Raw genomic sequence first — 27370 nt, 5'->3', positions numbered from 1 at the left:
AGATGATCTTAACTGTTTCTAATACAAATCAAAAATCAAATTGTTCTAAGAAGTGTCAGTTAATAATAATAATGTTTCATGATTGTAGTGCAGTGATTTGCCTTATCATGTATTTTCTTCAAACAAGCTGTTTTTTTAACTGAAATAATCTTACTGTACTGGCAGTTTTGAGAAAACAAGACCTTCAGCCCATGATGATAGACAAACATTACACTGATAAGATGAAGTCCCATGAAGACACAAGCACATTTCACCGATGAATGCCTGTTCATCAAGGCGAGAGGAGAGTATCTGCTTGGGGAAATTCATTTTTTTTTTTTTCACTCCGTTGTTATTTTGTTTTATGCGCACACACATCGGCCTGAAATACACACACAGGACCTATAGACATGCATTGGTGAAGAGATGTCAGAGCGATGGGGCTGCCGCATAGCACATTTGTACTCCCAACCATCCACTTTAACCTCCTTCTAAGAGGTTTTGTGGTGCTATAACAAAGTCATGCCTTCCACCTCTGCTTCTCAGAGAGAACAGTAATTATTTGCATGACCACAACAGGTTGGAAGACATCAAAACGATATCATGAGTTTGAACAAACCACTTATGCTGTTACATATCAGAGCTTTTTGGAAAAGCTGCGCTACTGCTTTATTATCCTTAAAGCTAGGGTTTTGGTAGGATTGGTAATGTTCTTCGAAAACATTTTTGTTTCATTTGTTGAAAGTCTAATTATATCCAGACAGCAATGAATAAGTCAAATGCTCTGGAAAAAAAAAATCTGGTATCTGTGGCTGTCGCTGGACTGTAATAAGCCCGTCCAATCAATTCATTCGGCCCGAGACTTATTTAGATTCAATAAATGTGTTCGAGTTAGGATTAATAAAACACTGTAAAACTTCAACGCTAACGTGTTTCTAGTTCACTTTATTAATATACATATGCACTAATTGCGCCTAATTGGGAGGTAGAGCAGGTCGTCCACCAATCGGAAGGTTGGCGGGCTCCGCCGGTCACATGTCCATGTGTCCTTGAGCAAGACACTTAACCCCAAAATTGCTCCCGAAGGCTGAGCCGTCAGTGTGTGAATGAGTATTTAGATTAGATCCTGATGGACAGGTTGGCTCCTTGTATGGCAGCCTCTGCCTTCAGTGTATGAATGTGTGTCTGAATGGGTGAATGCTGACATGTAATGTAGTGTAAAGCGCTTTGAGTGGTCGGAAGACTAGAAAATCCATTTACCATAATTGGTATTTTTCAATGAATACATCAGATTTTTAGATGTTTTAATGGAAACCAATGGCTGCCTAATATCAAAATCTAAATTGCTTCTATTGAAATTTGACTTTGGTTGACAGTAGTTCTCAATGCACTTATGCCAGCCCGGTCGCACCAAATGGCGTATGAATGACACTGTAATTTGTAAGTAATTTTGCATTCAATAACAACACCTTTGGCGTGTCATGTACGCCATGAAGTCTGTGCTGACTGCAATGCAAACGCATCCAAATAAATATGCTATGCTCAGAGATGGTGACGTAGAATAAAAGGTGAGAGAGACTGCCTATGGTGGGAGGGGAGGTGGATGGGTCCAACAAACATAGGACTTTCAACCAGGAGACCGGTGTTCGTGTCTCAAAAGTGTTGTGTGTTTGTTGTTTGCAGACGTATTTTACTTAGTTTACGTACTTATTTTAAGCCCAACCATGATGTTTTTCCTAAATCCAACTAAGTGGTTTTGTTGCCTAAACATAACCACGATCGTTTCACGGTAACGACATGGCAAAGACAGCAAAGCTAGAGAAAGATAAGCTGACAAACGTAACTACTATGTAGAGGCGAGAGGTAACGTGATCGAAAAAGAGCTGCAGAAGAAGGAAAGAAAAAGTATAGACCATAGAAGCAAAGCAGCCATCTTGGGTCCTTACTTCTTTCTTTTCATAGTTTTTATTTCTCAATTACCAACTAGCCCAAACCAAAGAGCACCTTCAACAAATCCCTTCAAGCACTTAAATCCAATAGAATCCCCCGTCTGTCCTGTCCTCCTTGAATTAGTGACACTTCAGCTTGGACGCTCCTTTCTTGGCTCACAGTGTTGACCACCTCCCTTGACCCTCTTGTTCTACCCTTGCTTTACCCTTGACTTTGCTGCCCTGGATTTGGCCCTAGCTCAAATCTGAATCTGGCCAAGTAAGTCAAGCCACTGAGTGAGTCATTGTGGCTAGGGCTTAAGATTATTGTCAACCACTTACCCATTTTAATCAGCCATTACTGTGCCAGTTCTTGGACATTCAGTACCTAATATACACTAATATTGGTAGAAAGTATATTCTCATTTGAATTTGACAATAGGCTTAAAATGTCACCTTTCCTCTCTGACTGAAATCAACTGAATGAATACTGTTCTCTCTGCTATATTAGCTCTTATCGCTCCTCCCTGTATGCTAGTGGTATTGTCTCTGAGCTATTCAGGGTTTGTATTTCTTCAGGTTCTATTTAAAACCTGGATATTGCTCCTTCACAGGTAGCAGGAAAATTATACCACAAGCAAATCTCCAGCCTTTGCAAAGTGAGGATGTGCTTGACAAGGTATGACAATGACATCTTATGTAGCTTTGACAATGTGTTCATCGCCGCTGTCTGTTCTTTAACTGGTAACAGCAGGCTGATGGGATCGATGCAAACTGTATATTTATTACATATTGGCATCCATGGTGATGTATTTAGTGTGGGCTGTGTATTACTCTTTATGTAATCTCTATAAACAGATTCTGCAATCATGTGCATGTAGGCAACAGGTCAATATTTTGGTATCGGAAGGTAGTATTGACCAATCACGTTTGAGCGGGCTTTGGTTGAAGGCAGGTAAACAGACCGTGTGGAGAGCAAAAGAGGCGGAACGCTTTGGCCTAAATACAATCTGGGAACCCACCGGCTATCGTCTGACGATGATTTAGCTTTTTATTGACCTTTTCATTGCCATTCTGTTGCTAGGGCAACAGCTTTGGTCCAAGTTTACTTCCTGTCAGCTACTGCATTAACAAACATTGCAACAGGAAATACAAAGGGGCTCATTTAGAATGTTTATGTTGTCAAGTTTGAAAAGGTCTAATGGTTTAAAATGAGTTTGAAATCTGGCTACTTGTGAAACAATCCGGCCGTCTCTCAACTCCAACTCCAGTCTCGCATCTCAAGTTGCTAATCGGACTGCAAACAATGAGCAGCGCACGGAAATGGAAGTCCTGGCTCGGATATCCACTGACTACACCGGAACTGGGGATGCATCAATTCTGATACCAGTAACGGTTATCTGAGCGTTGGGAGCCATGATGTTGTGTACATTGTCGTGGACACATGCAGCCGCTTTAGCCTCCACCCCATCAATTAGTTTAGCTGCGAGGTTGTCCGCTTAAGAGTGTCCAGTCGAGAGAGAGAGCGCGTGTGATGGCAAATATGAACTCAGCAGTAACGTTACTGCTGTGAACAAAGCCGGTGTCTTGCTTGCCACCTTCTGATTAAAGTGAAGGGGGTTAATCCCGAAGTTAGCGACAACTCCGGCTCAGGCAAACTGAAGGTGAACTGATCTTTAAGTTAACACAGCTATTCTCCTTAAATCGACAAGCTGCTCCTCTGAGTTTTGCTTAGCTTTTTTTTTTATTTAAAGGGACTGTTTGTAAGAATCAGAAATTGCTTTGTTAACAGCGACATCTGTGGCCGTTAAGTCAACGAAAGTCAGTGTCGGGCTCGCGCTTGTGCTCGCTCTAAATAGACATGAACGAGCATCGCTCAACACAGTGAGGCGACACACGTCAGCTAAAAGCACAATATCACTCTATATTTCAGCTGCTTGGCAGTAATGTTAGCTGACCAGACCAAGGTCTCTCCATGAATCAATGCTGATCCTAGTGTTGGCTTTTCCTGCTTCAGCCTCCCGACCGCGTCCGGAGGGAACAGGGGAGACACCATCACCCGTTCGGAGACGATAACGTTTCTCTCTGCGGAGCCCCGTCACTTCATAAGACACAGGAAACTTCTGTTGGTCTGGAGGAGCTGCAGCAGTTATTTCTACACAAACGTCACTAGATATTCTCAGTGCTAAACTAACAACTAACTTTTGGTGCTTCCGCGTAGTTTGTGTTGGAGTCTTGTCTGAACAGCGTGGCCACACGCGAGCGTGCATGGGACACCGACCCGGGTGATTTATACGTGTAAGAAGTTACAAACAGTCCCTTTAATATTGAAATGGTTAATTGTTAATTTCCCTACTACAAACTATGATCTGTTTGTGTCACAAAAACACAAAGTTGTATGTTAAAACATCATGTTGTATATTTAATTTGCTACAGTCAGAAAGTGAGGAGCATTTGATGAAGTCAAAGTCACTGTTTGAACTGTAATGGTATTATTAAGTGCTCATACCGGTATTTGGTATCGACAAGTACCCAAATGTAAGTACTTATACTTCTGAAAAAAAGTGATATCGGTGCATCCCTAACTGGAACCCCAGAAATGTAGCCCCCTACTCCCAGAGGCTTATCCGTCATCAGACCGATATCCAATGTCAAGACTTCAGAGTAGCTCAGCTGCACAACCTGGGGAAGTAGAAACATTTAAAATATCCTCCAACATGCAGGAGACACAACCAATCACACTTGTTTTAATTCCCTTGGGAAACAGTAGTTGTTTTTTACTCCAACTCAACTACATAAAAGTACAAAATATGGCTGATTGTCATGGTAAACAGCTTCCTGATTCTTTGAGATAACTTGAACAAGATACGGGGACTTGAATGCAAAAGAATGGTGTGTTGAAACACTTGTGGAAACACTTTGTCCAGGAAATTAATCACATAGCTGTGCACTAGTAGAGTGGAAATGAAGGGAAATAACTCCCCAATCAGAGTACAGTGTGTAAATACATGTCTAATGTGAAGATGTTCATGTCCCCGTTTTGCAGCTGACGTTTTGCATGTTCATGCCTCAGACCGGAGCTGCTGTCCTGCTGTGATCTCCCACATTGTCCCTAATGGCTAGTTTATGTCTTGCAGAGCTTATTCTTGTCTTCATTGTCTTGTCCCTACTTGTCTTTACTTTGAGGTTTTACAGTTTATTTTGTCATACGAGCGATTCCTTCGGCGGATATGAATCATGCCCATATGTCCAGTACATGATGTGCCCGTACAGTCAGCTGTGAGCTGAATAAGGAGAGGACTGGCGGGGTGCTGGCCCTGTTTCTCTGGGAGCGTGACGTCCCCGGTGGCGGGAGGTTTTGGCTTCTGGCTCAACGGCAGCCTGGCCGTGGCTCTGAGGGGATGTGACCCACTGAGCCTGGCAGAGCCCCGGGTCCCGGCAATCTGCTGCTCCCCTGGATACTGCTGGGCAGGGCTGCAGAGCTACGCCTTGTATGTCACAGCGTCAGGGGACTACAATGGCAAGAAAAAAAATAGACAAACAAAGCAGAGCATTAAAGGTCCAATATTATGCTCATTTCTGTTTTCTGTTCATATCAGTCTGAAAAGTCCTTTTGATTTGTTGGTGAAATATTGGAGAGCCTCGGACAGTTATTTACCCTCCTATTGTCTTCCCGTCAACTGTGCAACTTTTGTCCTCCCGGGTTAATTCTGTGTTACACCTTTTTGGCCAACTTCATTCCAACTCATTACCACAACTTTTACACTTTAAAGGTTTATTAACCATCCTTTTTTTTTTTTTATTAAAAATACATTTTTGACATTTGACATTTGACATTTTTGAGTAAATTATCAGAGGAACATAATGCTGATGGATTATCACAGACTGGTATACAGTATGTCAGCGTTTAATCAGGATATTGTTTTGAAAGCATTTCGTTTCTTTTAATGGCAGCCCATAATGACACCTGTGGTCCTCCCAGGTCAGAATTGACCCGGTCTGGTTTGACTGTTTATATAAGGCATAAAGTGTAAATTATCACCCAATTCTGTGTTACACCTTTTTAGCTAACATTTACATGAAATGATACCACTCATTTTTGAATAAGAAAAGCAGAATTTATGAGTTATTTTGGATTATCCCAGACTGTTATCCATATGGAATGTTGATTGTGCAGGTCCTCAGAAATTAATGCTACGCTTCCGCAAGATGCAATACGCAATACGCACATGAACGGAAGGGTCAGTGTTGGGGCAGTGTGGTGATATCTGTGACAGGGTCAGGAGTCAGTAGGCACAGCAACAACAGAGACAATAATGGCGGAAAGTTTTGAAGACATGCTAATAGACCAAGTCAGCCATTACCTGCTTCTGTATAATGTGTCATTGCTGCCGCACAGTCACAAATATGCTTGTCAAAATAGTTGGTGGCAGATCAGTACCATTTTTAGATCTCAGAATTAAAACCAAACCATGTGAGAAGTTTGAGGGTAAATATCTCTTTGGTAACAACTCAGTCATCTGAAATGTGACGGGTCACAAGCCTAAAAGGTTCAGTACCTCTGGTTTAATCTTTAACATTGTGCTGATTTTATAAGCTTGTCATGTATTTTTTCATTTCAAATCTTGATCTGTAAAATAAGTAGCAACTACAGCTGTAATATAAATGTAGTGGAGTACAAGCATAAAGTAACATCGAATGGATCTACTCAAATAAAAAAACTAAAAATTGTACTTAAAGGGACTGTTTGTAACTTTTTAAGCGTATAAATGTAGCGGGTCGGGACACATGCTCGCACGCATATGCGCGTGCGCGTGTAGCCGCTGCCTCTCCTCCTCTGCCTGCTCGCCTTCACTCAGACAGAGCGCGCGTTCTCGCTCAGGTCGCTCCACCTCTAGACGTGAACGCGCGCTCACTACACACTGCAGAAGAGTTAGTTTAGCTCTGAGAATATCTAGTGAATGTACAGTGGACTTTTGTGCAGAAATAACTGCTGCAGCTCCTCCAGACCAACAGAGGTTTCCCGTGTCTTGTGAAGTGACGGAGCTCTGCAGAGAGTTACGTTGTCTTCTCGTTACCGACCGGGTGCCGGTGTCTCCCTGCTCTCTCCGGCTGCGGGCGGAGAGAGCAGGGAGACTCGCTGCAGAGCCCCGCTGCTTCAGCCTGCACTGAGGCAGGAAAAGCCAACACTAGGATCAGATCTAAATCATGTTCATGGAGAGACCTTCGTCTGGTCAGTTAACATTACTGCCAAACAGGTGAAATATAGAGCGATATTGTGCTTTTAGCTGACGTGTGTTGCCTCACTGTTTTGAGAGATTTTCGTTCAGGTATATTTAGAGCGAGTAAGCGCGAGCCCGACGCTGACTTTCGTTGAATTCACGGCCACAGGTGTTGCTGTTAAGAAGCATTTCTGAAAGTTACAAATAGTCCCTTTAACTTCAGCACTCGACTTACTTTTTACCATGTATTCCTGTGAATGTACACGTGTGTGTATTGTGTGAATGTAGCCAATGCAGTCCAAATTACAAACAACTTTTTGCTGCTCACGCTGACTAGAAACCATCAGCTGTATGTCTTGAGGTGAGGGGTAAAATCCAATGTGTGATTCAGTGTATAAACAGCAGAGAGACAGACGGGGTCGAACCTGCTAATGATTTAATGTGCAGCCCCGTGAACCTCTGGCAAGACTAATTTGTTGCAATTAGGACCTGGTTTTCCCATTAAAGCTGAGATAAAGAGTTGTAAATAATGAGCCAGTCATTGTCCTCTCTGTGCCCTTTAGTCCCGGTGCCACTTTAATTAGTCCTGTGATACTTTGAGCCTCACCTCATGTCCTCCTGTCCTCCTGCCTCTCTCTCTCTCAGCCTCTCTCTGTCCTTTTAGTTTGCTGTGGGTTTAACGAGGCTCTCCTGGGAGTCTCAGCTGACGACAGGATACTTTTATGGCCAGCTGCACATGGGTTGGAGCTGTTGGACTCCTGCAAGTGTTTTGGCAACTACTGAGGAATTCAAGGTGGAAGCCCACCTGTACAAAAAATAGAAACACCTGCACGATGTAATGCAATGCAATTGTCCTGCAATCAATATTACCTTTACAGTGTTTAGTTGTTGAGGCTAGAGGCTTTATTTTTGTGAACCCACGGTGCAGCGCAGATTGCAGTGAAGTGCGCCCTGCCCAGTGTGTCAGGGGCGACACTTTGGTTAGGTTTAGGCAACAACCTAACCACAAACAGGTTGTCCTGGTGTCGACTGGCTTTCTCAAACAAGTACTTCTAAATCTTGTTGAGGAAATGATCATCAACATTATTGGCATATTCAACTGTGTATTGTCAAGAATCTGGCGATACAATACGTATCATGATACAGGCGTAACGATTCAATATATTGCGATTTATTTCGATACTATAAACAAGGAGATATATTGCAATTTCTTTTCTTTTTTTATTTAATTTTAGGAAAACTGTAATAGTATAAAGATTACACCAGAAATAAACTATTTTAGAATAGGCAAAAATAACACATTAATACTGCATGCAAAACACAGCATAGTTTTTGCCCTAAACTGCATGTGATTATCATAAAGTGAGCATGTCTTTGAAGGGGAGACTCAAGGGGTACCCATAGAACCCATTTTCATTCACATATCTTGAGGTCGGAGGTCAAGAGACCCCTGTGAAAATCGCAATTCCAGTTTTTCCTCGAAAACATTTAGGGTAACTTTGGAGCGTTATTTAGCCTCCTTCTCGAGCTAGGATGATATGCTTGATACCAATGGATTCCTGAGGTTTTTTAGTTGCATATGATGCCAGAATCTTCACTCTAGCTTTAAAACTGAGCCCGTTACGACCTACGAAAGATAGAATAGCGTCCGGTTAATTAAAAATCGATACAGTGTTTTGGAGAATTGATATTGTATCGCACAACATAATATTGTGATACTCATGTGTATTGATATTTTCTTCCCAGTCACTTCCACACAGTGAGGCATACAGCTTATTAATTAAACACTGGTATCGGATCGGTACTCGGTATCGGCCGATACCCAAAGCCCAGGTATCGCTATCGGGACACTGCATCCCTAGGTTTTTGTTGTTCACAGTCTTCTAAAGGGGGTCCGAGGTCCGGGGTCCGGGATCTAGGCCTGAGGGCAGGTTTCGATTTTAAAGCCTTCGGATTTAAAAAACCTGCATGACTCAGTTTACTTTTTTCTTTTCATGGCAACATTATGCCATTTTTTGTTTGATTAATTTTGGCACATGATACAATGAAAAAGGTAGAAATACAATATAATGTAATTTAGTGTATTTTGTGACTTGCATAGTGTAAATGAGGTATAGAGTATAAATAGCAGTAGAAAACAATTTAACATGGGAAATGAGAGACAGTATCCAACTACTTCCGACTGGAATACAGATATTTTTGTGATATAAACAGATAGTGGCTTTGCATTATATCCCCAGTGGACAGCTGATGTGTTGGTCAGGGCTGAACGCTGCACGTTAACTTTTTTTGCTGGTGCTACAGCCGCTGATTGTTTGCAAAATTGTAGCAAGTATAAGTTATTGTATTGATAAGTATTGTTCAGTTATTTTGCACAATACTTTTGTCTTTTTACGAAGCTACTGTAACAATGAAATTTCCTGCTGGGATTAATAAAGTATCTATCTTTCTAAAAGTATCAAGTCAGCCCACTCTAGTTTGAGACTGTTCAAATTCGGTGTTGGGGTGCGTGGAGCATACAAAAATACAGTTTAATAAGTCATTTTCCATGACCTTTTAAGTGAATACAGTACTTGTATGTCTTAATAATATGTATTTATTTTAGGGCTGTCAATTGATTGAAATATTTAATCTCAATTAATTGCAAATTAATCACACATTTTGTATCTGTTCAAAATGTACCTTAAAGCGATATTTTTCAAGTATTTAATACTCTTATCGACATGGAAGTGGGCAAATATGCTGCTTTATGCAAATGTATGTATATTTTTATAATTGGAAATCAATGAACAACACAAAACAATGACAGATATTGTCCAGAAACCCTCACAGGTACTGCATTTAGCATAAAACAATATGCTCAAATCATAACATGGCAAACTGCAGCCCAACAGGCAACAACAGCTGTCAGTGTGTCAGTGTGCTGACTTGACTATGACTTGCCACAAACTGCATGTGATTATCATAAAGTGGGCATGTCTGTAAAGGGGAGACTCGTGGGTATCCATAGAACCCATTTACATTCACTGATCTGGAGGTCAGAGGTCAAGGGACCCCTTTGAAAATGGCCATGACAGTTTTTCCTCACCAAAATTTAGAGTAAGTTTAGAGTGTTATTTAACCTCATTCACTACAAGCTAGCATGACATGGTTGGTTCCAATGGATTCCTTCATTTTTCTAACTTCATATGATGCCAGTATCTTCACTCTAGCTTTAAAACTGAGCCCGCTACAACCTACAAATCACATGTGGCGTTAAAGAAATGAGTGGTTTTGAAACAAATTTGCTTTAGCTGTGGCCGGAGGCATAATGTTTTCGGGTTGTCCGTCCGTACCGTCGGGAACGCCTGGAGGGAATTTCTCCAAATTTGGCACAAACATCTATTTGGACTCAAGGATGAACTGATTTGATTTTTAAGATCAAAGGTCAAGGTCACATAACTCAAGAATTCATATGCTAATTATGACCATTTCACACAAATCAGTAACAGGATAAGATGATGAAGTGATGACATTTTGGACAGACATGGATGTAAACTGCAACTTGACTGGTTGGCGGAGGCGTACAACCAAAAGGCAATATTTCACTTTTTCCTTTTTTTTTTCGGTGGCAGATGGACTGCTCTGTCTAACACAAACGCATAGCAAAGCTGTATCACAAGGGGTGCTAATACCGAAATTAACATTTTGACTCACCAGCCAACGGGACTGGTAGATGAAAAAATCCACCGGCCTAACATATTTTTTACCAGCCAAATTAATAAATTGCCTTTTTGTGTGACATATACATGTGTTTCAGTACATTTCATTCAGCTAATAAGCTATTATGTTGAATACAAACTTAGAGAAGAAGCCAGACCAAAATTTGAAGCAAAATCATTTTAATATATTGATCAACAGTTAATTCAAACCTTAAGGCTTGGGTGGTATCTACTTTTTCATACCTTCCTGATATTTCACCGGGTATTAGGGTACTAAACAGTAGGCTATATGATGATATTTGTGTAAAAATAAAGAAGAAAACTTGAAGGAACTTGGCTTGGGTCTTGAGGAGCTGTAGCATTTATTCAAGACAAACAGCCTAAACTGTAAGCACAAAGCACTGCTACGTTCACAGCTATAACGTTACTGCTGCCCTCATACTCACTGTCACACACGGTTGCTCTCTCTCGCCCGTTAATATTACAACTATCTTTGGTACGAACAATTGGCAGATAGTCTTTGAGATTTACTCGCCAAACAGAAAATCTACCAGAATTTGGCGCTATGTAAATGTTAATTTCAGACCCTGCACAGACTGATTCTTTCGTAGTACATGCAACATACATATCGCACTGTGCAGCTCTGTTGGTGCACACTAAGCTACAGTTTGATCCCTCAGGTGAAAGGTTACAGGAGAAACACACATCCTGTGAGGATTTGATCAGCCGAAAGAGAAGCAGTCGAAATAAGACTGGAAGAAGTTGTTGAAGCAGCTTTTAAAATGCAGCATTAGAGCAGCGAGACATATGTTTGCCTGGTTTGTGTGCAGGTGTGGGGGTGTTAGCCACTTTCAATCCCTGAAGGATTTCAGGTTTCTCTTCTAAATGTATTCAGCAGGGGGAGAATTGGTTGCTGGCTTTGAAGGTTTTAAGCTGGAAATTCTTTCCTGTGGGGATGTTGCTATTGAAACACCTGCATCTCTGTTTGTTTTTTCCTTTGTGCTGACAAGAGAAATCATTTTGCACTACTCTCACATACAGTATAATGAAAAATGACCACTGCTGATATAGGAGTCAATCCCGCCACACTCTAGCTAACAAAAACCAGAAATCAAACTCAATAAAGATCAGTCTAATTGTTGTGTTTCTGACATGCGTTTGACCATTAAGCCTCTAATGGCTCTTAATGGGGATGGATACAGCACAATACACATGACAAATACATGTTTCTAAACAGCAGCTATATACTGTATTTGTCACATTGTGGTTTTAGGGTAACGGGTGCCGAGCTGTTATAGCTACATAATGTAAATGGCTTATTTCAATGTATTCTCATACAACGGTTTGTATGATATCTTACAAACAGTTATTCCTAATTTTTCGTGCATTTCCGTACGATTGTCCAGCGTCAATTTCCACTCCAGTCTTTTCAGAATAAACCTCTGTGTTCACAAGAAATGACTTGGTTAGGTTTAGGCAACAAAACTACAAATTAAACTAAAACTAGTTAAATTTAGGAAAAGATCGGGGTTAAGTTACACCACACCGGAAGTGGCGTAACTTAAGTACGGAAGTTTCGTGACAAAAACTCCTTAGTTAAGTTTAAGAAAAGATTGCGGAAGTGGCGTTACTTAAGTTAGGAATTTTCGTGACAAAAACTACTTAGTTAGCTTTAAGAAAAGATCACAGAAGTGGCATAACTTAAATACAGAAGTTCTGAGATAAAAACGATTTAGTTAAACTTAGTTAGCTTTAAAAAAAAAAATCCAATTCCTCATTCAAGTCATTTATTAATTGAAAATCCGAAACAGTGACTGCTCACAGTTCCTCTAATGCACACATTTGCTTGCTTTTCTGTGCTCAAACTGAATAGCATTTTAGTGTTGTGATGGATATTTGTGACGTTTGATTGAATAATTGATTAATAAATTAATCAAACAAAATCCATAAATTCCATCAGCTGTTGTTGATGTTTAAAATCGGTATCATTTTAACATAGCTTCTTAATAATGCTCTTCAGTTATTGTTTGCCTCATCCTTCTCATAGTTACTAGCCGTGTCGGCGTGTGGCTGGTTTGGTTTTCACCTTGTGAATCTGTGTGTGAGTCATCATGGCAAAATGTGGTAAATGTACATAGAAACACCTCCCCCTGATTATTATGGCATACAATGTTAGAGCCTTTTATTCTAAAGTTACAGAAGCTATAGCTGAACCATCCTGCTGATTGCTGGGAAATGTTGTTTATTTCTCATTTTCCTCATTAAACATGTATCAGAGAGTCTGACTTCATTGATTAACCCATAAACACTGTGTAATGTGTTTGTCCTCTTCAGTCTCAAAGGTCTGATTATCAATTTCTCATCAGGACAACTCTTAGGAGTGAGTGGTTGTAACAGAGCTGAAGCAGTATAAAAAAACAATCTTTATCTCTGTTTTCCTCAGTGTCTGTTTTTTTTTCTGTTAGGCACAGTTAAAATAGACACAATTTGCCGTTGCTCTGGAATTGAGAGGAGCTCTTGACAGACAGTATTGCTGGTTGAAGTGTGCTGGTTAATGGCATGTGGGCAAACAACCTTTGCATCGGCAGGTTTGGAGAGATGCTGCTGGTCTGCTGTGGGAGCGGTGCATCACATAAAGAGTGCCTCCTCTGCCGTGCACCCAGCGGACCTCTCTGTATTAGCAAAGCTGCATTCATGAATATAAATGTGTTCCCGCTATTATAACACTTAAACACCCAGAGTCAGGCTCAATGGATGACATTAAGGAAACGGTGTGCTTGTTCAAATAAAAATGATTCAAGATAAATATCCAGAATCTCAAATCAGATTTTTTAAATTTAATTTTACTTTGCTGTAATGTAACTTAAAGGGTCCATCTACGACCTTTTCCGTTATTTTTTCAAATGCAAAATGCCCGATTAGTCGTTAGAAAAAAAACAGTGACGTAGGTTTAATAAGCTAATCATGAAGATAATCAATAAGGTTATGAATAATGTGAACGTTAGCACTAGCTGAGTCAACGTCAGCCGTGCTAAGTTTGGAAATAACTGAAAGCGTTGGTTCCCATTTTTTGATGTGGGGTTCTGTGTATACTCCCACGTCAGTGACAGCTGGTGACTCCAAAAATTGGGGAAGACAGGAGGCAAATGGAACCAACCCATACAGCGCCATGTTATTTTATTTAGTTATTTCTCTTACTTTGCACTTGCACCTCCTTCTTATGTGTACATATATGGTCTCAGTGCTGCTTGATGTGCTCTCATGTTCCTAATTTATGTGTCACATAGGGGGGAATACATGGGATTCAGATTTTTTATTTCTTATTCTGTGAATCTTTTAATCTGGAAAGCACTTGTCTGTGTGCTATATACATGACATTATTATAATTAACACACTAGTTGGCTGCTTTTCTCTCTACTTTCTAATGTAAAACGAAATATTAAGCAGTAAAACAATACTTTCTAAGATTTCTAAAAAAAAAATCACTGCAGCCTCGGGATGACAATGAACCTTGTGTGTGTAAGGTGTCACTAGGAGCCTGTCTGTAAACTGCTGCCCGTACAGCAGTCCGTTGCCCACACCGGGATCCAATCCCAGATGAGCGGAGTATGTCAGCACGGAGTCCCGCTGTGGGTCCAGCCCGGACAACTGACAGCAAGCCCTGAGGCTGCCCCAGCAAAGCGGAACTCTCCATCCGCTCCCCGCGGGGTCCTGCTGCTGTCGCGGGCCCCAAGCAGTGTCGGCCCTCGCTCAGACGTCCGACCTGCAGCGAGACTACAGTGGCGGGCGACGGCCCGACATGCTGCTGCTCTCCGCTCAACCCGGGACTGGATCCCGGTGAGGGTGATGGAGTGCTGCACGGATCCTTCAGGGCTGCTACATCAAGCTAACTGTTGCGTCGGCTAACTCAAATAGTGTAGCTCCTCGATAAAAAAAGGGAAACTTTAGACTCTGTTGTACAGGCCTACATTTGGAAATCATCATTGGACCAACATGCTGTCAATCTTGTATTCTGCTGGTTGTTGATTGGTAACAAGCCAAGGGAAGATAACCTCCCTTGGAGTGTCATTTGACGTGTTTTGGCCAATCATAGATAAGCATGAAAAAAATGAATTGAATTGATAGAAGAGGTGCCGCCTCAAGGGAGGATGGGGTCCTGCCGTCCTCCTCTATCCCAAGCCCCCAAGAAGTGTGCCGGTCATCAATACAGACTTTCCTAGTGGCCAAACGGCGGTACTACAACTTCCGTGGCCCAAAAAGGCCCATATATTTACATTGCGAAAGAGACGTCTGTAACTCAACGGATAATTTCTTTTGATGTTTATCAACTTCCCAGTACAAACACCTAAATAGCCTAAAAATTCTGTTTTTAAAGTCATAAAACGCACTATTAGCTGAATCCAGAGTTATTTCCTTCCCTCCGTTAATGTGAATGAGACCCAGACCGAGGCTGGAGCGCCAAGCCGTGACGACGGCGTGAAGTTGTAACCCCGTGACCAAGTCATGTGACCGAGCAGACGCTACTGCGCATGTTCCATGTAGTCCAAGATCCGGGTACTTTTCCAGGCGGATGTTGAGCCATTTAGGCTTCATGCGCCACTGAGAAACTTTCATAGGAATGAACGGGGCCCCGCCTCCAACGCTATATCCAGTTCTCTTTATATATCCATGGTCTACCCCCCACGATGCCCACAACCACTTCACACACACGGGCTGCCTTCAGGTGTCGATGTTGAAGAATTTTAATCAGGATTTGAATAATGGATTTTTTCCAAAGAAGAAAGAAAAAATGTTTTATAAATGACATTTTGTAATGATTTATTTCAACCAACTGCTCTTTTTTTCATATTTTGATCTCCCTCTTGCCTCTCAAAAATAGAGGAGCAACCTCCTCTTATCCACTGATATACTGTAGATCTATATATCTATATAGATCTACAGTATATCAGTCTCCGAATTCTATAGGGGAATACTAACTGCCATTGTTTCGATAATCCACTGAAAGCCACAGAAACTGTAAGAAGTGACACCTGCCAACATGACTCCAGGCTCTGGCCCGACTCTCACCAGTTTGTTTTGTAGTCAAAATAACAGGGAATCAGGCAGGAGGCTAATGGTTTCACACTGTCTCAATAAGTCCACCTTCTGAGCCAGACATCTGGGTCTGTTTTTTACCTTGCCAAGCTTACCTGTTGTTTTGATGACTCATGCCATGCTCACCACTCTGCTGCTCTCACTTTCTCTTCCCTAGCAGAAATGTTGTTTTCATTAATTATTTAATTCCAATTGATTGTACTTTGCTTCATGCGGTGTTAAGCTGCTGTCAATGTAACTCAACACTTCCCGTTGTCATGTCACATTAAGACCCTAACATTGTGCCATTTGAACAGCTGGAAGACTTTTAATGTGAAATATCTGTGCAGTGTCAGTAGCCAGTGTGGATAGACAAAGTAGACAGTATTTCTGTCAGAGAACTCAGGGAAGCAGTGTGGTGAGAATGACACAACTGTATTGTTGTACTGATGGAACTAGTGCTGTGGAAATGTACATTATGTTGAATTTACCATGTGAGCCATTATCGCACAGGTAATTAAGCCCAATCTCACCAAGTGGCGTATGAATGACTCAGCAATTTGTAAGTCATTTCATTCTTCATTCAGTCATTCTGTACTGACAATGTAAACGCATCCATGTGAATATGCTACGCTCAGAGCTACTGACGTAGAATAAAAAGTTAGAAAGACTAATTATGGTGGGAGGGGAGGTGGATGGGTCCAACAAATACAGGACTTTCAACCAGGAGACCGGTGTTCATGTCCCAAAGTGTTGTTGAGTTATTTTTAAGTTACATTATGACTTTTTTTTTTTACGTGTTTTCTGTACTTATGTTCCATTGTTTACGTACTTATTTTATACTTAGTTTAAGGACTTATTTTAAGCCAAACCATGATGTTTTCCCATGATCGAAAAGGTCATAGAAAATCATAAAAAATGCATTAGTGAAAATGAAATAAATTAAGTACCTAAAATTGTCAAACAAACTGACATAGTCAGCGACTCTTAAGGCCTTTTCACGAAAAAACGAAAATGTAGAATATTCGTTGACAATTTTTCGCGTTCAAACCTTTCACACCAAGTCTGACATGAGTCTTTGCGTTCTGTGCATTTCACAAAAAAAAAGTTTCACACAATCATTAATTCATCGTCGTTTTTACTATAGTAAACCAACACTCAACTCTAAAAAGTGCAGACGGGCTTGTTATTCCAAGTATGAAAAACTATGTAGAAAAGTTACAATGTGGTTGCTTTTCCTATGGTTGGCGCCAGAGAAGCATGTTATTGTAAGAGAAGCATGTTATTGTAATCAGTGTAAATGCTGAGCTTCATTACAATGGTTTTCATCATTCATGACCAGACTGAATAGGGTCTATATCTGTTTATCCAACCCAATCTCATGGAAGGTGTATAAATAGCACAACATTTTAAGGACATTCAATGTGTCACGATAACGCATTTTAGGCTTTTTTTTCCATTTTTTACAGTTATACACCACAAGGGGCAAAATTATGTTTAGGCAACAAAACTGCTTAGTTAGGTTTAGTGAAAAAAATCATGGTTGTGCTTAAAAAAACTACGTAACCTAAGTAAAATACGTACGTAAGCAAGTACAGAAAACACGTTACAAACGTCACTAACGTAACTTCAAAGTGATTGAAAGTCCTGTGTTTGTTGGACCCATCCACCTCTCCTCCACTCCCACCCACCATAAGCAGTGTGTCTCTCTGAATGACTGAAATCTCTGCTAACTAACAGTAAATGTAATTTGTTGCTGACACTGGGAAATGAAATGTGACATGATGTGAGGAGCAGAAGAAGAGAAACAGTGTGTTCTGAGTGAGAAAGAGACATCTGTGTGCAGATAGAAACAATAAAGCACTGCACTGCTTTTGGGTGACTTATAATGTATGCAGATAAAGAGAGAATATGGCAGCTTTTATCCCAGGAGGAGGGGGGCACGTCGCTGTGAGGAGTGATATGGTCGACTATTAAAGCTGACTCTGCACTTCCATGACAGCACCTAGGGACAGCATCCGCACGCACGCACGCACGCACGCACGCACGCACGCACGCACGCACGCACGCACGCACGCACGCACGCACACACACACACACACACACACACACACACACACACACACACACACACACACACACACACACACACACACACACACACACACACACACACACACACACACACACACACACACACACACACACACACACACAGAGACACACCTCAGCATGGTGCTGGATCATTCCACAGGCCTGGTGAGAACACACACAAGCATACAAGCACTAACGAAGGACAGGACATGTCATGCACACACATGGACACACAAATAATGCAACATTTGGCACAGCATTGCATACAGGGTCTGAAATTAACTTTTTTCACTCCCTGCCACTGTGGCAGGCAAGTATTTCTTTTGTCTGCTACTCAGAAATTCTATCTGCCACTTTTGAAATCTCTGTGCTAAATGAAGGAATAACATTCTAGATCTGATGTCATTCAATGTGCAATATATTTTACACAAAAAACATATGCATGGTAAATTACAAAATTACACTGTAGCTTCTGCTAAAATCTTGGCATCAGTAGTTTTAATGATGTATTATGAGCTGCTTAGAGCTAACGTTAGTGTTAAGCTTCGTCCACACTGGGAACGTCAAGTGCGCGTGACAGCTGCGTTACCTTTCGGCGTCCGTGTTAACAGGTTAGCGTCTCACGAGCGGCGAGGTTGCAAGCCGCACGCGGTTCACAGCAACAACAGACAGTGAAAGTGATCTATGGACTGTATATTGACATCGTATCAGCAACATTACTACAGTTTCAATGTCTTGACATCTGTAAAATATGTCACAGACAGTGAAGGTGATCTATTGACTGTATATTAACATTGTATCAGCAACATTACTACAGTTTCAATGTCTCTATCTGTAGAAAATGTTACGGAGATGAAAAAAATACACTTCCTTCTTTCATTTCAAAATAAAAGCCCTCAAGCATTTTTTTCTGTGGACAGAATTCCTTAAATTGTTAACACAAGGCTTTTATTCTGAAATTTGTGCCGGACATTGTTGTAGAATATGCAGTGACTTGGAGAGCTCCATGAATGAATATAGTACGAGTATATAGAGTTTTAATTGTGGATTATTACTATTATTTACAAATTACCACACGTTTCTTAACCTTTCTCTGTCTAAAATAAATATAAATGATATTTATAATGAAATGAAATGGCCATTATGAAAGGCAAACTCTATGTAGAAAGAAAGGGCTGACAGCAGCAGAAACGCAGCAGACATGCAGCCGCCACGTGCTCCTGACGTTAACAGTGTGGACGAAGCGTTAGAAAGTTAAACAGGTCATAATTCCTTCTCTGATATCTATTTTATATTGCTGTAAAAACAGTTTCTCGACAAAAACTTCATTTTACGAGATTACATTTGAACGTATCGTGACAAAATAGTCATAGCCCAATAGTCATTTTACTGAACAGAGCTTGAATGCACCATGATGTAACTCAATGGAACCGTCGTTAACGTTAGTAGCGCTGTTATTTAGCCAATCAGGACTGTGCTGCCCACCTGCTTCTAACTGGTAACGTTACTAACTCTCCTCCTGCCGATTTCAACAGGGATTTGTTGTTCACAGTGTCGCATTATCAGGGAAAAAATAGGATACGCCCCTCAGGTTTAGTAGTAGTGGTGCCGTGCTTTTAGCGCTTTTTTTTCCTCTCCGCCATGGCTCTGGTCCCAAACAAATTGAAACATGATACAGATTGCCTATGGCGTTACGTCACTGTGCATGCGTAACTGTCAGAAAGCATCAATACAGAGGAATCGATTGTCACAGAGGCATGAGATACCAACTAGGAACCGGTTCTCAACAGGATCTGATTCACTATTCCCATCCCTGGTGTTTTCACTGCCTGCCAAAGCGGCGGATAGCCTGACGATTTTACCCGCTACTGCCAACACATTACCCACATTTGACAGGTGCTAATTTCAGAACCCTGATTGCATATAACACTATTGAATGATAGGACTAAAAAATAAAAGAAAGAATAACGAACAAACAGAAAAATGAACTAATTGAAGCCACTATAAATTTACCATTAGATACAAAATATGAAATATAAAAATAGACCTGATAATGATTAGTTAAGCAGCTGAGCAGTGTCACATTACAGCAATAACATGTGTTTTGTATTGGGGCTGGAGATCGATGAGGGCAGCAGGAACACATCCTTCATCAGGTGCTGTTGGGAGAGTTTATCGAGCGGCTCTGAGCAGAGGACATTAATTTGACAGGTGTCGGCCTCCCGGCCACGCTGCTCTGTCCTCATACCTGTCGGCTCTCAGCCAGCTGCCTTGTTAGACACATCGCCGATGACGGATCACAGGAGGTGACACGACCAACACCAGGACAATGACCCTGTCTGGGTTTGCTCTGTTGCTATCTCTGTCTCAACCGCCTCGCTTCAGCTCTGTCTACAGGAAGTGTGTGTGTGTGTGTGGGGGGGGTTTAGTTCTAGTTAGTTTGTAACCCATCAACAGCAAACACAAGGTGTCCTTACACTGCTTATATACTGTCCAGAATGTAAAAACTGGTTCTGAGCTGGGATTAATGATAAACAATTTTCTCTCGTGTCCTTTTACTGTCTGTCTTTAGAGTTTTTTATTGTCACACTGCTCAGAACTGGATGGGTGATTCCCAATCACAAACGTTGCTGCTGTCCACTTTATCTCATCACATAATACATTAATAGGGCTGTATCTTTAAAGAGAGGGAATGGTTAACACAATAACATAACAGCTATCTAGTAGGGTTGGGATGATTCACCTATCTCCCGATTCAATACTATCACAATACTTTGGTGTCGATTCGATATGTATTGCGACTTTTAGGTATTGCGATTCGATGTTACAATTAATTGCAATTTTTGTTAACTTTTTTAACACTAGACCATGGGGAAAAAGTTGATTCATACACTTTCAAAGTAAAGGGGTTTTACTTTGAAAAATATACAAATTGATACAGTAAAAATGTTTGATTTTTAGCATGTATGTAGTCAGAGATGAAGTCAAATATATCAGTCATTGTTAGGTATTATTTATAAAAAATTTCCAGCAACATTACAAGTCCGTTATTTTCCAGCAACAAGGGACGTGTAATGTTTTACACCTCTGGTGAATATAATCCAGTTAATCTTATTTCCATATATGTATTTTGTATATACAGTTCCCACCTTATTTTGAAAACCACGTGTATACTTCCATTAACTTCGCCAAGTGCTTCGCTAGCTCTGTTCTCTTTATCCATCCATGGTCAGCTCCATCGGGGCCGTTTGAATGCAGAGAACAGAAATATCAGTATATGGGTGCTCTACAGTTGAGATGAGAGTGACGGCCGGCTCGATCGCACATTACTGCAATACGACAACGTTTCCTGTCCATGACGGAGTTAGCATGCAGCTTTAGCCGTGATGTCTAGTTCTGCTTTTCCTGTCAATGTGTGAATCCCAAAGTGTTTCCATCCTTTACTGGATGTGTAGTGTTTACCACGCTGGATTTAACATGGGGGGGTGCAGGTCGTATCCACGCTGACCCTCCGCTGTTTGCTGCTTTGTCGTTTGGCTCATTGCCGTTTGTTTTGTTGACGGATACGGAACGGATATGATGTCATGTTACTCAGACTACAAGAATAAAAGCGGTAACTTCTATCAACCTCCGCATAGATTCAAATGAAGCAAATATATCGATTCTGGCATTCAAAAATTTATTAAAAAATTGCGATACATAGGTGAATAACATTTTTTCAAGCAGGAAGTAGGGATGTTAACGATTAATCATCGATCGATTAATTGGTCGTTACGAATTTGATCGAGTACGTGAAATTTAATCGATCTACTATCAAATAAAGATCTGAAATATAGGAAGCGCATGTGCAGAATCGGGCAAGCGTCTTTCAGACCATCCATTCAACCTTTAACGTGTAACTGTAACATCCCCACCACTCGCAGTCGCCATCTTTCTCAGTTCAACTACCTGTTCCACAAGTAGAGACTGACCTCTGGTGGCGCGTGTTGTGTACTACAATACATCTCATCAGTACAGCGTCTCCGTATCTCTTTAATAGAAAGAGGAGCATCTGTATTCGTGACTGGGTTGAAAATCATACCGTCAGGATTCCTAAATATACCGTGACACCGCCCAAGCCTACAGTAATATGAGTGTTGTGTACTGCAGTAACACTACTAGGTTGGTGCTATTCTATATTGTTGTTATATTGTCAACAAATTGTAAAACGACTAAAAACAGCAATGTTTTAGTGTCTCCTTTCTGTTTGAGGTACATGTTGGGCGAACAGTCAATTTCTGTTTGGGTGTCAATTAAGTGATTGAAATATAAATAGAAAACAACTGATGTCTGGTTTATAGGATCAACAAGTTCATTGACATCGTAGTCAGATGTGAACATCTGAACGAGTCAGATAAACACGCTGCCTAAGCCTGATACAGCCTTTTCCAGCAGTGTGATAGATGGTGAAGAAGAAGTCAACTTTTGAGTGCTGCACCACCTTCAAAAGTTGATGAATGCATAGCCTTGAACAGAGATCAAACACATCATCTCCAATCTCAGCCTCCTCTAAACTCCACCACATCCACTCACTGAGAGAGTTACTTCAGCTTTACGAGCTCTGTCTCGCTCACTGCACTTTGCATTGATCAATTTGTTTTAGGTGTCTCACCCTGACAACAAACACATCTGCTAGACGTATATCAAGATACTGAATAAGCTACTTATCCTGTCACCGTGCATATACAGCCGATAAGTAATGGAAACAAATGAAACACGCTGACTTTATATTCATCGTTCACTATGACGCAAAGCATACACCTTTACCACACAGAGCTAGAGGCGACGGGTCATTTGGGGGCAAAAGTGTGGTTTCAGTGGTACTGAGTACCTTAGGAATTACTATAGTTCTGGATTAATGCATGATGTAAAAACAAATCCCCGGTTGCTGCTATTTGTCATTATTCTACAATTTAAGGTCAGTGTGGATAGAATAGTTTTAAAATGGTGTTTTTAATTGCACTTGGCTTAAAGGTACTGTTTGTAAAACCTAACATATAAATCATTGCGGGTCGGTGTCCCATGCGCACTCGCGTGTGGCTACGCTGTTCAGACTCGGACTCCAACACAAACTACAGTGAAGCACCAAAACCTCTTGGTTGTATCTAGTGAAGCCCGTCTGTTAAACAGTGTTGGCCGCGGTCGGAGGACGCGGGGGAGACCGTAGCTTTGGTCTCCAGGACTGGAGTCTCTGCTCTACTCTGCTCCTCTGCCTGCTTGCCTTCATTCACACACCGCGCTCGCTCTCTCGCTCCACCTCTCACGTGCATGTGCGCTCACTCCACACTGCAGAAGAGTTAGTTGAGCTCTGAGAATATCTAGTGAATGTACAGTGGACGTTTGTGCAGAAATAACTGCTGCAGCTCCTCCAGACCAACAGAGGTTTCCTGTGTTGTTTCCTGCTGCTGAGTGAATAGACGGGGCTCTGGAGAGAGTAAAGTTATCGTCTCCGACTGGGGCTGCGGTGTCTCCCCTGTTCCTTCTGACGGCGGTCGGGAGGCTGAAGCAGGAAACACAGTATCAGCATTGACTGACGTGTGTCGCCTCACTGTTTTGAGCGATGCTCGTTCATGTCTATGTAGAGCGAGCGCGAGCAACAGGACGCTGACTTTAGTTGACTTAACGGCTACAGGTGTCGCTGTTAACAAGACATTCTGATTCTTACATAAAGTCCCTTTAAGATATGGGTATAACCCCACGCTCGCAATGTCAATGATTTATTTGCAGTTACAGTGATCAACCGCTTATATGTATCCAATGCTGTTTAAATAATTTGGTTATAATAATCAAGTAGTCCGCTTACAGTGTTCATTTTGATCTTTTCATACATGAAAACATACGGTAAAACATTTTTACACTATGTTAGACTAACGTTAGTTGAAGTTGAGTGTTGTTTTTTACTTTACTCCTGTGATACTTTGCCTCGTGGACCAATGTGAGTGTGAATGGTTGTCTGTCTCTATGTGTCAGCCCTGTGATAAACTGGCGACCTGTCCAGGGTGTACCCCGTCCCAATATCAGTTGGGATCGACTCCAGCCCCCCCCGCGACCCAGAATGGGATAAGCAGTTACAGATAATGGATGGATGAATCAGATGGTACTCTGCATGAGAAATGATGCACAACAACAAAATGTGGTTATAATAATCACCCGTTTACAGTGATCAATTTGACCCGGACAGACATGATCATGATAAGCGGCTTCCACTGTAGTTTATGTATATTTCTATTTTTAAGCCTATTTTTTAAGCTTCACCTGGTCTCTACACTACATGTTACATTAGCACAAACAGGAACAGCACCGCAGCGTTTCTTTTTAGTGGAGATGCTTGAATATGTCTGTTCAGTTCAGTAGAGCCACAGCGAGGGAGGAGAAGGGGAACAGGAAGCAACTGGACGTAAGGGAAATGTAATGGCTTTTAGAGACACCAATTAGGGAAATGGGGAAGAGTCACAGTCACATCTACTACGGTCACATTTGTTTACAGTGAATATACACATGTATAAGGGACTGTACAAAAAATGATTGGAAGAGGGGAGGGGGGGCTGAACCTTTTTTCCATTTCTTTCAAAAGATTCGCCCTCCCCAGCCTCATTAATATTTTCTGTGGAGTCTCCCCTAGACAAAGAGAAACATCTCAACACAATATCCAAAATCCCAATATCTCAATATGATACCATTGTTTTTCTACCTTCACTAACTTGCATTAATGAACTGATGTTATATAGTTTCAAAACTGCAACAGTTAGTGTGTTCTATTTAATTCATCCATGAGTAAAATAAGTCGGCAACCTATAATGCTGAACTTGCATTTAAGGCTAACTTTATATGAGAAATTTAAGCTCACTGTTGTCTGCTTTCTGCTATAATGCTGAATGAAGTGAGTCACTGTTTATAATTGAGGTTGACATATTGGTCCATCCTTTTCCTTGATGAGGAAAATAAGCCCCGATACAGAAACCCTGTCTCCTACAAATTATGTTCTTATATTGCTAAATTGTTTGTTTGTAGTTACAACATAATAAATGTAAGCCCTTGTCCACAGTGGTAACGTCAGCAGCGCGTGGTGGCTGCGTTACCGCTTGTTTTTTTTATTTTACACTGCCGGCGTGAGACACGGCTTGGCTGCATGTCAGCTGCGTCTCTTCTAGACATTCAAGGTCTCGCCTATTTTTGATGCGAGTCGCGTGGTTAACAGCAACAACACACAGGGAAAGTGATCTATTGACTCTATATTCACATCATACCAGCAACATTACTACAGTTTCAATGTCTCTATATGTAGAATATGTTACAGAGATGAAAAAAAGTAAAGACAATCAATACTTCCTGCTCTCATTTCAAATTTGAGTGGACAGAATTCCTTCATTTGTTAACACAAGGCTTTTATTCTGAAATATGTGCAGGACAGTGTTGTAGAACATGCAGTGACTTGGAGAGCTTCATGAATGAATATAGTACGGGGTTTTAATTGTGGATTATTACTATTATTTACAAATTACCACACGTTTTTTAACCTTTCTCTGTCTAAAATAAATATAAATTATATTTATAATGAAATAAAATGGCCATTATGAAAGGCAAACTCTATGTAGAAAGAAAGGGCTGACAGCAGCAGCTGCAGCAGCAGAAACACAGCTGACACGCAGCTGGTGTGAACACCCGACGCGTGAATCACGCAGCCAGCACGCCACGCAGCCGCAACGCGACGCGGTATGATGAGTAGGACTTTGACACAAATGAGGGTGTCGCATCCTGAGTCTCTTAACAATGAGCATTACAGCCTCACAGAGCTGAAACTGTGGCTTAATACTCTTTAAGTGCAACACACTGGCCACTATAGTGTTGTACCATTCGACCTGACATACATTGACTGACACCTGCAGCATACAGAAGCAGTAAACAGTAAACATGCAGTAGCTGAGATGATGTACCTATCCGGAGATTGAATGTAATAAAATTGCTGCCTGCCTTTCTAGAGAGGTGACGAATGTCAACTCAAGGCAGTGTCTGTATAAATAAATTACAAAGGGTGCATGGGTTTTGACGTGGATGAGACAGCGCCGCTGCCCTTTACTGTGCGTTGACACCATAGACTGTATAAAATATGGACGTAGTCTTCGTGATGTTACCCATAGGATTCTGAAGAGCCGTTGTGAAGCTCAAAGTGGGTGGCTCCGGCCGTCGCCGTCTTGGTAACTTCCAAGTGCACACACTTAAATAGCCCTCATTTAAATCATTATGTCCTAAAAGTTGTAAAATTCACTATAAGTCAAATCTGGAGTTATTTTCCTCGGGCAAAAGCACAGGACACAACCTCTTCTACATCCATGGTCTGTGGTCTACTGGACCCTCTTCTACATCCATGGTCTGTGGTCTATTGGACCCTCTTCTACATCCATGGTCTGTGGTCTGTTGGACCCTCTTCTACGTCCATGGTCTGTGGTCTATTGGACCCTTTTCTACATCCATGGTCTGTGGTCTATTGGACCCTCTTCTACATCCATGGTCTATGGTCTATTGGACCCTCTTCTACATCCATGGTCTGTGGTCTGTTGGACTCCATTTTGGATCCTTGACATGAAAAAGTTTGAGATTGCTCTCAAAATCTGTGTGCTGGATTTTTCTAAATTCCATTTATGTCTATCGCTCACTTTATGCTCATCTGGGAAGCACCCATGCAAAAAGTTTAATAAATAAGTAAGTAAGTAAATAGTTATCCGCAGGGTCTGAAATCATCAGGACATCCGCCACTTTGGCAGGCAGGGAAAATGCCAGTGATGGGAATAGAGAACCGTAGTTGTCTGCTTTCTTGGCATCTCATGCCTCCGTGGCAATTGGTTCCTCTTATTGATGCTTTCCCACAGTTACGCTGCACAATGACGCATACGCACACTGTATCATGTTTCAGTTTGTTTTGGACCGGAGACACGGCAGAGAGAAAAAAAAGCTCAACGTGGCATTACTAAACCTGAGAGGACGCACCCTGTTTTTCCCTGATAATGCTTCACTGCGAACAACGAACCTGTGTTGAAATCAGCAGTAGGAGAGTTAGCAACGTTAGCTGTTAGCAGCTGGTGGGCAGCACAGTCCTGATCGGCTAAATACTGTAGATACCAACGTTAACGGAGGTGCCATTGAATTATAATTATGAGGTGTTCAAAGTCTGCTCAGGAATAATGACTATCTGGTGAAGGTAAATTACTACGTTATCATGATGCGTTCAAATGTAATCTCGTAAAATGTAGTTTTTGGTGAGAACCTTGAATAAATCCAGTTGTTTGAAGGAGATGTTATGTTGTCCTTTTATTTTATAATGCAGTGAGGGCCCAAA

At 41.3% G+C, this 27370-nt stretch overlaps 1 protein-coding gene and 1 long non-coding RNA gene across 8 annotated transcripts in view; one reads left to right on the top strand and one right to left on the bottom strand.

Moving 5' to 3' along the window:
* Window positions 1-27370, top strand: part of ptprfa (protein tyrosine phosphatase receptor type Fa) — a 454009-nt gene that overhangs the window by 37036 nt on the left and 389603 nt on the right. The gene's annotated exons all lie outside the window — the stretch shown is intronic.
* On the bottom strand, window positions 2759-18458 carry LOC119487919. The gene is made up of 4 exons (XR_005206813.1): window positions 18265-18458; window positions 11536-11538; window positions 11110-11115; window positions 2759-2768 (listed from the first exon to the last, which is right to left on the bottom strand). It is a non-coding gene; the product is annotated as an uncharacterized LOC119487919 (long non-coding RNA).

This window comes from Sebastes umbrosus, chromosome 5, assembly GCF_015220745.1.
Source record: "Sebastes umbrosus isolate fSebUmb1 chromosome 5, fSebUmb1.pri, whole genome shotgun sequence".
Lineage (NCBI taxonomy): Eukaryota > Metazoa > Chordata > Actinopteri > Perciformes > Sebastidae > Sebastes > Sebastes umbrosus.
This window is presented reverse-complemented; position numbering and strand designations above follow the sequence as displayed.